Below are 15,935 nucleotides of genomic sequence, written 5' to 3' on the forward strand. Positions count from 1 at the left end.
CTACGCGCTGTTCTCTCCCCACATCCACCACTGCTGGCGGATCACCTCCAACTGCCCAGCACTACGTGCTGTTCACATCAAACTGCCCAACACTACTCAAGCAAATATTCCAACAATGAGTCCAACCAGCCACATACTGTACACAGCGTAGTCAGCGATTTTCATACAGAGCACTACGTGGCGTTACCAACATAAAAACCTAAATAGCCTACTTACAACCCCCCACTGTAATACAAAGAGCAGATGAAGTAATTAGCTGAGAAATCATTGGCAGCATAGAATATTGTCTACAACTATAATGCAACGTTAAGGAATCGACTATTACTTGCTATATGTATGGGACTATTACATTATAAAATATGTTGCATTACAGTTTGGACATAAAAGTACCAGAAGGTGCTATTGGGAGCGAGCTCTCTGTCTCCTTCAACGACCCACGGTGACACCAACGACTCAGCAGAACTGCTGCCTCAGATGCACAAGAAACCACTTGTAGAAAGTCTTGTCACCTCTCAGCAGCTAAGGGCAGGACACACTGGAAGGTGCGGATCACAAGCTACACTTAAATGGTAGCAGAAAGAACGCTAACCCCAGACTGCAGTACGTACTGCATTGTTCATATGCCACTGCCGGCGATGAAAAGTGTTCATATTGTTGAACGTTTCCCACGGCCGCTCTCGAACGGCTGGTGACGTCACACTAAATCAAAACATTGCTCGCTAAGCGAGTCATTTTTTTGCGATCTGTTTTGCTCATTTCGCGAATTTTGCGTTACGGGAGGTGCTCACTAAGCGAGGTTCCACTGTAACTCCGTGGCCCGGATGTAATGGAAGCGGCCACCAACGCTGCAATAATTCTTTTTTTCTGCTGTGTTGTCGTTAATACGGTGTTGACCCCTGGACTGGCTCACAATGGGGTAGGTGCCCAGCGCAGTCCTACGAGTTTTTTCTGCTTCTGACATTACAGTGTTTGGTAGGCTTCGGACTGGCTGCTCCCATGGTTTTTTGCAATAGCCATGGCAGCGCTGCAATTATATTAGATAGTGCCTAAAAATAGTAGCCCCGCTACAGAATGGTTTAAGTATCTTCTAATCTCTAGGTCTTTCGGATGAAAATTATATTTGCTTCGTAAGGTTGCCAACAGTTATGTAAACAAATAAAAAAAGATAACAAGTAAACGCACAGCTACGATAGCAATCACTCACAGACCTCTCAAGGAAAATCTTGCCGCTAGTGCCAGGCCAGTGGTAGTGTTTCACCGTATTTAGCTTACGAAATTTGGAAACAACCAAACAAAAGGGGTGTCGAATGTTTTATAAGTGAAGTGACAATGCGACCTACACTGAAGGGCCAAAGAAACTGGTACACCTGCCTAATATCGTGTAGGGCCCCCACGAGCAAGCAGAAGTGCCGCAACACGATGTGGCATGGTCACGACTGATGTATGGAGTAGTGCTGCAGAGAATTGACACCATGAATCCTGCAGGGCTGTCCATAAATCCGTAAGAGTACGAGGGGGTGGAGATCTCTTCTAAGCAGCACGTTGCAAGGCATCCCAGATATCCTCAATAATGTTCATGTCTGGGTAGTTTGGTGGCCAGCGGAACTGTTTAAACTCAGAAGTGTGTTCCTGGAGCCACTCTGCAGCAAGTCCGTCGGAAAGCACAATGGACATGAATGTATGCAGGTGGTCAGACAGGGTGCTTATGTACGTGTCACCCGTCAGAGTTGTATCTATACGTATCACGAGTTGTTTCACCGTATTTAGCTTACGAAATTTGGAAACAACCAAACAAAAGGGGTGTCGAATGTTTTATAAGTGAAGTGACAATGCGACCTACACTGAAGAGCTAAATTAATGGGCTATTGGCTACGGCAGCAGACGACTAGCGCGAGTGCCTTCAGTAACATGCATGATATCGCGTAAAGCGCCTCTCCTGGACTCGTGACCGTTTCTGTTGGACCCTAGACGACTGGAAAACCGTGGCCTGGTCATATGAGTCTCGATTTCAGGTGGTAAGTGCTGATGGTGGGGTTCGACCCCATGAAGCCATGGACCCAAGTTGTCAACAAGATACTGTGCGAGCTGCTGGTGGCTCCATAACAGTGTGAACTGTGTTTACATGGAATGGACTGGGCCCTCAGGTCCAGCTGGACCATTTATTGACTGTAAATGGTTATGTGAAGCTACTTGGAGACTATTTTCAGCCATTCATGGACTTCATGTTCCCAAACAACGATGGAATTTTTGTGGATGACAATGCAATATGTCACTGGGCCACAATTGATTTGCAGAACATTCTGGAGAATTCGAGTGAAGATTCTGGCATGAATCCTATCGAAAATCTATGGGGCATAATCGAGAGATCAGTTTGTGCACAAAATCTTCCACTTCCGCAATTATGGACGGCTATAGAGCCAGCGTCGCTCAATATTTCCGCAGGGGAGTCCATGCCGCACCAAGCTGGTGCACTGCGTCAGGCGAAAGGTGGTATCCCATGACTTTTGTCACCTCAGTGTACAGTAGACAGACCAACCCCACAGAGTTGACCGCTGTGCAGAGGTGGGTTCGGTCAGAGGGCTGCGTGCTCTGTGTAGTAAAAAAGCTGAGTCAAAGAAAAAAAAAAAGAACAAAAAAAAGGTCCTTGGTTCAAATCTTCCAGCGAGTGAAAAGTTTAGTTTTTTATTTTCATTTTATGTGACAAACTCTTATGTTTTCATCACTTTTTTGGGAGTGATTATAAAAAAAAAAAAAGGGGGTAGCGTCTTTGATACGTAATCAAAAACGTCTTCGGTCCCGGGTTCGATCCCCGCCACTGCTTAAATTTTGATAAATAATCAGCATTGGTGACCGAAGACTTCCGGCATAAGAAGTCAGCCTCATTCTGCCAACGGCCTTGTCAAAGAGGGCGGAGGAGCGGATAGAGGTTCAGGGCACTCTCTTGTCCAAGGGGTGGGAAATTGCCCCTAAAGACGGAAGAATCAGCAATGGTCAACAACATGAGGATGCAGAAGGCAATGGAAACCACTGCATTAAAGACACGTAACGTGTATCCACAGGACATGTGGCCTGTATTTGAAGAAGTGTCATGATGATCTCTCCATTGGCAAAAGATTCCGGAATAGTCACCCATTCGGATCTTCGGGTACTGCCAAGGGGGAGGTGGTTACCATGAGAAAAAGATTGAATAATCAACGAAAGGATAACGTTCTACGAGTCGGGGCGTGGAATGTCAGAAGCTTGAACGTGGTAGGGAAACTAGAAAATCTGAAAAGGGAAATGCAAAGGCTCAATCTAGATATAGTAGGGGTCAGTGAAGTGAAGTGGAAGGAAGACAAGTATCGGGTAATATCAACAGCAGCAGAAAATGGTATAACAGGTGTAGGATTCGTTATGAATAGGAAGGTAGGGCAGAGGGTGTGTTACTGTGAACAGTTCAGTGACCGGGTTGTTCTAATCAGAATCGACAGCAGACCAACACCGACGACGATAGTTCAGGTATACATGCCGACGTCGCAAGCTCATGATGAACAGATAGAGAAAGTGTATGAGGATATCGAAAGGGTAATGCAGTATGTAAAGGGGGACGAAAATCTAATAGTCATGGGCGACTGGAATGCAGTTGTAGGGGAAGGAGTAGAAGAAAACGTTACAGGAGAATATGGCCTTGGGACAAGGAATGAAAGAGGAGAAAGACTAATTGAGTTCTGTAACAAGTTTCAGCTAGTAATAGCGAATACCCTGTTCAAGAATCACAAGAGGAGGAGGTATATTTGGAAAAGGCCGGGAGATACGGGAAGATTTCAATTAGATTACATCATGGTCAGACAGAGATTCCGAAATCAGATACTGGATTGTAAGGCGTACCCAGGAGCAGATATAGACTCAGATCACAATATAGTAGTGATGAAGAATAGGCTGAAGTTCAAGACATTAGTCAGGAAGAATCAATACGCAAAGAAGTGGGATACGGAAGTACTAAGGAATGACGAGATACGTTTGAAGTTCTCTAACGCTATAGATACAGCAATAAGGAATAGCGCAGTAGGCAGTACAGTTGAAGAGGAATGGACATCTCTAAAAAGGGCCATCACAGAAGTTGGGAAGGAAAACATAGGTACAAAGAAGGTAGCTGCGAAGAAACCACGGGTAACAGAAGAAATACTTCAGTTGATTGATGAAAGGAGAGAGTACAAACAAGTTCCGGGAAAATCAGGAATACAGAAATACAAGTCGCTGAGGAATGAAATAAATAGTAAGTGCAGGGAAGCTAAGACGAAATGGCTGCAGGAAAAATGTGAAGACATCGAATAAGATATGATTGTCGGAAGGACAGACTCAGCATACAGGAAAGTCAAAACAACCTTTGGTGACATTAAAAGCAACGGTGGTAACATTAAGAGTGCAACGGGAATTCCACTGTTAAATGCAGAGGAGAGAGCGGATAGGTGGAAAGAATACATTGAAAGCCTCTAGAAGGGTGAAGATTTGGCGGACGTGATAGAAGAAGAAACAGGAGTCGATTTAGGAGAGATAGGGGATCCAGTATTAGAATCGGAATTTAAAAGAGCTTTGGAGGATAATAATGTTCATGTCTGGGTAGTTTGGTGGCCAGCGGAACTGTTTAAACTCAGAAGTGTGTTCCTGGAGCCACTCTGCAGCAAGTCCGTCGGAAAGCACAATGGACATGAATGTATGCAGGTGGTCAGACAGGGTGCTTATGTACGTGTCACCCGTCAGAGTTGTATCTATAAGTATCACGAGTTGCAGATCACTCCAAGTGCACACTCCACACACCATTACAGAGCCTCCACCAGCTTGAACAGTCTCCTGCTGACATGCAGCGTCCGTGGATTCATGAGGTTGTCTCCATACCCGTGCACGTCCATCCGCTCGATAAAATTTAAAACGAGACTCGTCCGACCAGACAACGTGTTTCCAGTCATCAACAGTGCAATGTCGGTGTCGACGGGCCCAGGCGAGGCCTTGTGGCTTTGTGTCGTGCACTCATCGAGGGTACGCGAGTGGGTCTACGGCTCCGAAAGCCCATATCGATAATGTTTCGTAGAATGGTGCACACGCTGACACTTGTTGATGGCCCAGCATTGAAATCTGTCACAATTTGCGGAACTGTTGCATTTCTGTCACATTGAACGATTGTATTCAGTCGTCATTGGTCCCGTTCTTGCAGGATCTTTTTCCGGCCGCAGGGATGTCGGAGATTTGATGTTTTACCAGATTCCTGATATTCACGGTGCACTCGTGAAATGGTCATATGGGAAAATCCCCACTTCATCGCTTCCTCGGAGATTCTGTGTCGCATCGCTATAACACCACGTTCAAACACACTTAAATCTTGATAACCCGCCATTGTAGCAGCAGTAACCTATCTAACAACTGCGCCAGACACTTGTTGTCTTATATAGGTGTTGCAGACAGCAGTGCCGTATTCTGCCTGTTTTCATACCTCTGTATTTGAAAACGCATGCCCACACCAATTTCTTTGACGCTTCAGTGTGTAACCTATGGCCAGTTGTGAGGAAACGCATATTTTGATGGAAAAACGGTTAACTGTACGTAACAATTCTTCAATGTAGATATTATGACGTGCCGAAGTGTTTTGCGTTCTATAAGTACTGGATATAAAAACACACTGTGTGATTGTGGGTTAGATCCACTGCAGCGAGAAAAATGCATTTCAGTTTGTTTAAGTGCTTGATGTACCTGGTGATAAGAAAGTCAGTATAAATTTGAAGCAGGCCGAAGTGGCCGTGCGGTTAAAGGCGCTGCAGTCTGGAACCGCATGACCGCTACGGTCGCAGGTTCGAATCCTGCCTCGGGCATGGATGTTTGTGATGTCCTTAGGTTAATTAGGTTTAACTAGTTCTAAGTTCTAGGGGACTAATGACCTCAGCAGTTGAGTCCCATAGTGCTCAGAGCCATTTGAACCATTTGAACCATAAATTTGAAAACTTAATAAACCACGGAATAACGTAGATAGAGAGGTAAAAATTGACACACATGCTTGGAATGACATGCGGTTTTATTAGAACCAAAAAAACCGAAGTATTGCTAGACACGTCATAGATCCCTTGCGCGCGTCGGTTGGTGATGATCGTGTGCTCAGCCGCCACTTCCGTCATGCTTGGCCTCCCAGACCTCAGTCCGTGCGATTATTGGCTTTGGGGTTACCTGAAGTCGCAAGTGTATCGTGATCGACCGACATCTCTAGGGATGCTGAAAGACAACATCCGACGCCAATGCCTCACCATGACTCCGGACATGCTTTACAGTGCTGTTCACAACATAATTCCTCGACTACAGCTATTGTTGAGGAATGATGGTGGACATATTGAGCATTTTCTGTAAAGAACATCATCTTTGCTTTGTCTTACTTTGTTATGCTAATTATTGCTATTCTGATCAGATGAAGTGCCATCTGTCGGTCATTTTTTGAACGTTTGTATTTTTTTGGTTCTAATAAAACCCCACGTCATTTCAAGCATGTGTGTCAATTTTTACCTCTCTATCTACATTATTCCGTGATTTATTCAGTTTTCAAATTTATACTGACTTTTTGATCACCCGGTAGATAAGAGCCACAACAACAATCCTGTTATCCAGGAGTAGTTAACCTGCCGCTGAAAGAAGTGCTCGATGGGGAAGACTGTTAGGGCGCGCGAACTTTGGCTTAAGTGAACAGATTAGTGAGGACTTTGGTCGCTGAAGAAATAGATGGACGCTGACCTCGTACCACTCAAAAGACTGACGCTTTTAATAAGGGCAGTACGGGCCGATTTTGCCCGTTGAGGCTGGTGCGGGTAATTTTTCTCCTTCAAAGAACGGCCGCTGTCGGTCCGGCGTAATCTATGGCGGCGCTTCCCGCTTCGCTGGCCCGTGGCAGCTCGTTCCCTAGAAAGCCAGATGAGAGAGCGCCCTTTCAGCAAGATGGCGGGCGCCTTGTTTCTAATTTTGTCGTGTGGCGGCGCGCGCTAAATTCCGAGCGTCCACAGCGGCGCCTTTGTCGGCGGCTGGGCGCCTCTCTGTGATCCGCTCGTGTCGGGAATCTGCGGAGCTGACCGAGCTCCCAGCCCAGCTTTCATTAGCGACGCCTCGCGCCGACTGCGGTCTTCAGTCCTAGCTCTGCGTCTCAGAACTGCTCCACTGAGAGAGGAGTTGTTCCTGCCACTTGAAAGGAAAGCATTGTGCGCTCTTCTTAACTAATTAAATTACAAACTGGTGAGCGACTGTCTAGTGCAGTGGTTCCCAATCTTTCTGACACCATTACGCTTGACTATAATCAGACGCTTCTTATTACCCCCAACCATCGTAATTAATCTTTAGAGTGAAAAATACTTCCTTTGAGCACTTTCATTTTTAAAATAACGAAAGATAGATGATATTTGGTTTTTGTAGATGTCTTACTAAACCACGAACTAATGAATCAATGAGACAATTGGTACTGTTTATCTCTAACAAACTCTTTTTTTAAATAGAGGGATGACTCAATTCACAGTATTGTGTTGGCAGAAGAGCCAACACCGGGTTACTGGTGGAGGCCGAAATGCACGCGTTTTAGCTCACGCAGGCTGGCGTGAGGAGGGAAGAACTATACTGACGTGAGGTCTGGAACATGACAAGGAATTAGAATTCAGAAAGCGGACGTAATTAGTTTGATTCCTATCTTTAACCCATTAATGATGAACGTCGCTCTTGACGGTACATGATTCACAATATTATCTGTTCAGAATACATTCTTGAAGAATATGGCGCCTTGCTAGGTCGTAGCAAATGACGTAGCTGAAGGCTATGCTAAACTGTCGTCTCTGCAATTGAGAGCGTATGTAGACAGTGAACCATCGATAGCAAAGTGTGCTCCCTGCCGTCGTTGGATAAGCAGCTGCAGCAGCAAGTCGTATACTCCTAGCTCACTCATTTGTTATATAGATTAATTCTTAATTTCTTTGCGTGTTCTTGGTACTTGCATTGTTTAATTCATAAATTTCGGGCGTATTATAGTATTTGAGAGTTGTAGCATCGCGTTTTAGTACCTGAATATTGTAAATTCGCGTAGTCTCCTTCCGCCGCCGAGCAGTGTCAGCAGTGCGCAAGTAGCAGCATTACTGCATTTACTAGGCAATCTTGTATTTTAATAACCGTTTAAATTTTGTCGATTTGTTTGCGCTCTCTGTAGATTAGTTCAGACGTTCTTTGCAAAACAGTTTTTAGCATGGATAGGGACTGCAACTGCTGTGTTCGGATGCAGGCTGAGTTGGCATCCCTTCGCTCCCAGCTTCAGGCAGTGTTGGCTTCGGTCACACAGCATGAGGCTGTTGCCAATGGGCATCACTGTGGGGGTCCGGATGGGGGTTTGTCGGGGACGGCCAGCTCATCCCACGCATCCCCCGATCGGACTACGACTGTGGTTGCCCGGGATACTGCCCGCATTGAGGCTGATCCCTCACCTGTGGTAGAGTGGGAGGTCGTCTCAAGGTGTGGCATGGGGCAAAAGACATTCCGGAGGGCTGAACGGAAGGCCTCTCCAGTTTGTCTGACGAACCAGTTTCAGGCTCTGTCTCAGGCTGATACTGATCTTCGGCCTCACATGGCTGCTTGTCCTGTTCCAGAGGTTGCCCCTCAGTCTGCAAGATGCGGGCGGTTGCAGAGGGTGGGCTTACTGGTAGTTGGGAGCTCCAACGTCAGGCGCGTAATGGGGCCCCTTAGGGAAATGGCAGCAAGAGAGAGGAAGAAAACCAATGTGCACTCCGTGCGCATACCGGGGGGAGTCATTCCAGATGTGGAAAGGGTCCTTCCGGATGCCATGAAGGGTACAGGGTGCACCCATCTGCACGTGGTCGCTTATGTGGGCACCAATGATGTGTGTCGCTATGGATCGGAGGAAATCCTATCTCGCTTCCGGCGGCTATCTGATTTGGTGAAGACTGCCAGTCTCGCTAGCGGGATGAAAGCAGAGCTCACCATCTGCAGCATCGTCGACAGGACTGACTGCGGACCTTTGATACAGAGCCGAGTGGAGGGTCTGAATCAGAGGCTGAGACGGTTCTGCGACCGTGTGGGATGCAGATTCCTCGACTTGCACCATAGGGTGGTGGGGTTTCGGGTTCCGCTGGATTGGTCAGGAGTCCACTACACGCAACAAGCGGCTACACGGGTAGCAGGGGTTGTGTGGCGTGGGCTGGGCGGTTTTTTAGGTTAGATGGCCTTGGGCAAGTACAGAAAGGGCAACAGCCTCAACGTGTGCGGGGCAAAGTCAGGACATGCGGGGACCGAGCAGCAATCGGTATTGTAATTGTCAACTGTCGAAGCTGCGTACCAGAACTTCAAGCGCTGATAGAAAGCACCGAAGCTGAAATCGTTATAGGTGCAGAAAGCTGGCTTAAGCCAGAGATAAATTCTGCCGAAATTTTTACAAAGGTACAGACGGTGTTTAGAAAGGATAGATTGCATGCAACCGGTGGTGGAGTGTTCGTCGCTGTTAGTAGTAGTTTATCCTGTAGTGAAGTAGAAGTGGATAGTTCCTGTGAATTATTATGGGTGGAGGTTACACTCAACAACCGAGCTAGGTTAATAATTGGCTCCTTTTACCGACCTCCCGACTCAGCAGCATTAGTGGCAGAACAACTGAGAGAAAATTTGGAATACATTTCACATAAATTTTCTCAGCATGTTATAGTCTTAGGTGGAGATTTCAATTTACCAGATATAGACTGGGACACTCAGATGTTTAGGACGGGTGGTAGGGACAGAGCATCGAGTGACATTATACTGAGTGCACTATCAGAAAATTACCTCGAGCAATTAAACAGAGAACCGACTCGTGGAGATAACATCTTGGACCTACTGATAACAAACAGACCCGAACTTTTCGACTCTTTAAGTGCAGAACAGGGAATCAGTGATCATAAGGCCGTTGCAGCATCCCTGAATATGGAAGTTAATAGGAATATAAAAAAAGGGAGGAAGGTTTATCTGTTTAGCAAGAGTAATAGAAGGCAGATTTCAGACTACCTAACAGATCAAAACGAAAATTTCTATCCCGACACTGACAATGTTGAGTGTTTATGGAAAAAGTTCAAGGCAATCGTAAAATGCGTTTTAGACAGCTACGTGCCGAGTAAAACTGTAAGGGACGGGAAAAACCCACCGTGGTACAACAACAAAGTTAGGAAACTACTGCGAAAGCAAAGAGAGCTTCACTCCAAGTTTAAACGCAGCCAAAACCTCTCAGACAAACAGAAGCTAAACGATGTCAAAGTTAGCGTAAGGAGGGCTATGCGTGAAGCGTTCAGTGAATTCGAAAGTAAAATTCTATGTACCGACTTGACAGAAAATCCTAGGAAGTTCTGGTCTTACGTTAAATCAGTAAGTGGCTCGAAACAGCATATACAGACACTCCGGGATGATGATGGCATTGAAACAGAGGATGACACGCGTAAAGCTGAAATACTAAGCACCTTTTTCCAAAGCTGTTTCACAGAGGAAGACCGCACTGCAGTTCCTTCTCTAAATCCTCGCACAAACGAAAAAATGGCTGACATCGAAATAAGTGTCCAAGGAATAGAAAAGCAACTGGAATCACTCAATAGAGGAAAGTCCACTGGACCTGACGGGATACCAATTCGATTCTACACAGAGTACGCGAAAGAACTTGCCCCCCTTCTAACAGCCGTGTACCGCAAGTCTCTAGAGGAACGGAGGGTTCCAAATGATTGGAAAAGAGCACAGGTAGTCCCAGTCTTCAAGAAGGGTCGTCGAGCAGATGCGCAAAACTATAGACCTATATCTCTGACGTCGATCTGTTGTAGAATTTTAGAACATGTTTTTTGCTCGAGTATCATGTCGTTTCTGGAAACCCAGAATCTACTATGTAGGAATCAACATGGATTCCGGAAACAGCGATCGTGTGAGACCCAACTCGCTTTATTTGTTCATGAGACCCAGAAAATATTAGATACAGGCTCCCAGGTAGACGCTATTTTTCTTGACTTCCGGAAGGCGTTCGATACAGTTCCGCACTGTCGCCTGATAAACAAAGTAAGTGCCTACGGAATATCAGACCAGCTGTGTGGCTGGATTGAAGAGTTTTTAGCAAACAGAACACAGCATGTTGTTATCAATGGAGAGACGTCTACAGACGTTAAAGTAACCTCTGGCGTGCCACAGGGGAGTGTTATGGGACCATTGCTTTTCACAATATATATAAATGACCTAGTAGATAGTGTCGGAAGTTCCATGCGGCTTTTCCCGGATGATGCTGTAGTATACAGAGAAGTTGCAGCATTAGGAAATTGTAGCGAAATGCAGGAAGATCTGCAGCGGATGGGCACTTGGTGCAGGGAGTGGCAACTGACCCTTAACATAGACAAATGCAGCACCGGCTTTAGGGTGGGGCGACTCGGGCGGTCGCCCAGGGCGCCGGGGCCCAAGGGGCGCCACGTACTAAACGCATGTAAAAAAAAAAAAATTACAATTTACAATCATCCATTTCGCGAAACTAAAATATTATTCAGTCTCATTCAACATACGTCGCTAATCTCACGAATGCGCGATGAATTCGGGGTAGCAGAAGAGAAATCATGCTGAATGCAATCTTCGTATTGTCTGCAACCATCCATGTTTGACGCGGGCTAGCACGGGCTCTACCAAAGCGCCTCTCTTATTTGTTTCAAGAACTGCAACAAGGAAGAGCCCATGCAGCCGCACCATCTCTCGTTTACAACAGAAACTACCGGTCGCTCCAAATAAAAGAAAATACAGACTGTGAAATATACATTACATTATGATTTAATTATGCGAATGTACTTATATCGAATATTTGTGACTTAATGAGTCACGTACATTAATTAATAGATCATGGAATTCGTGCACTGCATTCATAGAGAATTCTCCCCTAACTCACTGAAATAATGCAGCGCCACACAATGTTTGTTAGACTGCGTATGTTGGCAGCGCTACGATTTGCACCCGCATGTCGGTAATTGTCAGTAAGAGTCGGAGGCAGCGGTCATGTTTTCGTGGCTGAATAATTGTGAGTGAAACGAGTGTCGTGACTGTGTCAACATTTTAATTTTCTGGTAGGTGCGAAAAACATTTTTATCTTTCAGTTCAGGTTTTTTTCTAGTTACGTCTACTGATAGGTGAATTTCTTTATTTGTTATAGATCGAATATTGTGGTCGCGAAAGAAAGCAGTGTCCAAGCAATAATTTGTCAAATTATTAAATCATGCCAGAAGAGAAGGAAATGATTAAAAAATAGCTTTCTGGTTCAGAAAATCGGAAAAGAAAAGCTGAAAAAGAAAAAGTTCTTGAAGAAACTAAAAAGCACATGAATATTTATAAGTACCTTAAAGGAAATTCTAAGGCAAATACTTCAGATATTGAATCAAATGACCATGTATCAGCAAATATTTCTTCAGACTGTGAACAATTATACACAAAAAATATACAATCACCTATTGAAGGTGATCAAATTGACCAGCACAGTACATCTTTGCATGAATCCTCTGATATTTCTCCAAGTCAAAATCAGCACATGACATCTGTGGTCGATGAAAGTATCAACGTTCTTGCAATAAAAGAATACAATGTTTCTGATGTAGATACGTGGCCAAAAGTACTTAATGCTAGAGATATAGATCGCATTATAATATGTGGACCCTCACAAGTATGTCTAAATAACTTTCCAAAAGATGAAAATGGGCGTCATTTCTCTTCAACTCATTACACAAGAAAACTATCAAACGAAGAAACTATCAGACGACGGTGGCTAGTTTATTCTGTATCAAACGACAGTGTCTTTTGCTTTTGTTGTCGACTGTTTGATTTAAAGTCAACTACTAATTTGACTACCACTGTGGGTTTCAGAAATTGGAAACATTTAAGTGAAGCTCTGAAACTGCATGAAAATAGTCCTAACCACAAAAAAAGCATTTACTCAATGGACTGAAGCTGAAATCAGGTTCAAAGCTGGATTAACTATTGACAAGGAAGAACAAAAGCTAATTTCTAAAGAAAGTTTACGATGGAGCAATGTGCTTCAAAGATTGATGCACATTACTTTGTATTTGGCTGAAAATAATATGGCATTCAGAGGGTTATCAGATAAATTATTTACCCCAAATAATGGAAAATTCTTAGGTCTTGTACAGTTATTGGCAAAGTTTGATCCAATCATGGAAGAGCACGTCAGACTGGCATTGAATGGTGATTTGACTGACCATTATTGCGACAAAAATATACAAAATGAATTAATAGAACTCATGGCATCACACGTTATGTCTACAATCGTATCCCGCATAAAGGGTTCAAAGTATTATGCAATCATAGCTGACTGTACTCCAGATATAAGCCACAAAGAACAACTTTCGATAACTTTAAGATGCGCCGACATAACAGAGGATGGCGTAAGTGTAAAAGAACATTTCATCTCATTTCTGCAAATAGATGATACAACCGGTGAAGGCCTCACAGAAAGCGTTTTAAAAACATTGAGTGATCTTGACCTTAACATTAATGACTGCAGAGGACAGGGCTACGATAACGGCGCGAACATGAAGGGGAAAAATAAAGGCGTCCAGAACAGAATTAAGAAGTTAAATCCACTAGCTTTTTTTGTGCCATGTGGATGCCATAGTTATAATTTGGTATTGTGTGTTGCGGCAAAATCATCAGTAAAATCGGTGACACTGTTCGGAATGTTACAAAATTTGTTTAATCTATTTGCTGGATCGGTAAATAGATGGAAAATTTTGACCGACCATTTGAAGATATACACCCTGAAAAATGTAAGTGACACACGCTGGGAAGCTCGAATTGATAGCGTCAAAGCGGTTCGTTATCAATTATGCGAAATGCATGACGCTTTGGTTTCCTTGGCCGATGCTACTGAACAAAGCGATGCTGCGGTGTCACACGAAGCGACAACACTAGGAGGACAATTAAAAGACTTCAGCTTCATTGTTTCTCTCGTGACATGGTATGATGTTCTGTTTCAAATTAACGTTGTGAGTAAAGCAAGTCAGTCACCCACAATCAACTTTGTCGAGTTTATGGGAATCCTTGACAAATGTTGCTCTTATATGGAAACATATAGACAAACAGGTTTCGAACAAGCTATTGTAACAGCAACTGAACTGGCTTCGGATCTTGATACGCAGACATTATTTAAAGCACAAATGCGATTAAGACGTATTAAACGCAGGCCGGGTGAAGAGGCTGTTGATGATCAAATAACCGACCCAAAAAAGAAGTTTAAAGTAGAGTTTTTCAATGCACTGTTGGACACCGTGCACATATCCATGAAAGAAAGATTTGAACAGATGCAAGAGTTTCTTGTTTGACATTAAAAAAAATCAAAATAAAGAAGAACTAATACAATGCTGTTCTAAATTACAAGAAAAGTTAACTGTCAACATGAAGTCAGATATTGATGGAAATTTGCTGTGCGACGAAATTTTAGGCCTGCAACACTATCTCGAAGACAGCCAGGCAACGCCTATTGAAGCCTTAAACTTCATAAAAAAGCATAATCTTCAAGAGTTATATCCCAACATCTGGATAACGTTACGTATTTTGCTAACAATGCCAGTGACTGTCACAAGCGGCGAACGCAGTTTTTCCAAACTGAAGTTGATAAAAACGTACTTGCGGTCTACAATGTCTCAAACAAGACTAACCAGTTTGGCCTCACTGTCCATTGAAAATGAAGTTGCAGAAAACCTGGACTTTGCTAATCTGATCAGAGACTTTGCCGACAGAAAAGCGAGAAAAGTAAAATTTTACTCGTTTATAATTGTTTTTCATTAGGCGTAATATGTTTTGTGTTCAGATGACTGACAGAAAATATAGGTTTATGGCTTACAGTTATATTAAATTCAATAAAAATATGGTACCCAATCCAAAATTAGTGTTTTTTCGTTATACATATTACCTCCTATACATAAAAATCAATTGTTGTGTGTTAGTCTCACCAAAACAAAGAAATGGCTTGACCAATTTGAATAATTTTTGTATTGTTTTGTTCGCTTTAGTACAGGGGTGCTTCAGAAAAGAAAAGAAATATTTGGGATATACGAGCCTGTTTCAACCACATTTTACGCATCTTTTCTTTGTTTGGAACACGCAAAAACAATTTTCTGGAGTTGTTGTAGATGTACAGTGCAGTACTACGCAATATTTTTAGACAACTTCCCAAAACGTGAATGCCCAAACAATATATCACTGCTATACTGACTGTTACGGCAGCGACAGCAGCATGCTGGACTGACGTCACAGGCTACACAAGACTCACATGGAGCGTCTTAGCGGGCTTTCAGATTATTTGGATTTCATTTCCATTTAAAAAAATAAAATACTCAAATTTACGATGGAAAAAACCATGTTATGATCATAAGATGACGCCATTAACCACTTAAGATGATTTCTAGAAAACAGTCAAATACCGTGTTGCAAAGCACTGCCAGGTTCGCTATTTGTACAATAAAGGGCGCCAACTGGACGACTCGCCCGGGGCACCTGGATGGCTAAGGCCGGCCCTGGACAAATGTAATGTATTGCGAATACATAGAAAGAAGGATCCTTTATTGTATGATTATATGATAGCGGAACAAACACTGGTAGCAGTTACTTCTGTAAAATATCTGGGAGTATGCATGCGGAACGATTTGAAGTGGAATGATCATATAAAATTAATTGTTGGTAAGGTGGGTACCAGGTTGAGATTCATTGGGAGAGTGCTTAGAAAATGTAGTCCATCAACAAAGGAGGTGGCTTACAAAACACTCGTTCGACCTATACTTGAGTATTGCTCATCAGTGTGGGATCCGTACCAGATCGGTTTGACGGAGGAGATAGAGAAGATCCAAAGAAGAGCGGCGCGTTTCGTCACAGGGTTATTTGGTAACCGTGATAGCGTT

This window comes from Schistocerca serialis, chromosome 6 (assembly GCF_023864345.2).
Source record: "Schistocerca serialis cubense isolate TAMUIC-IGC-003099 chromosome 6, iqSchSeri2.2, whole genome shotgun sequence".
Classification (NCBI taxonomy): Eukaryota; Metazoa; Arthropoda; class Insecta; order Orthoptera; family Acrididae; genus Schistocerca; species Schistocerca serialis.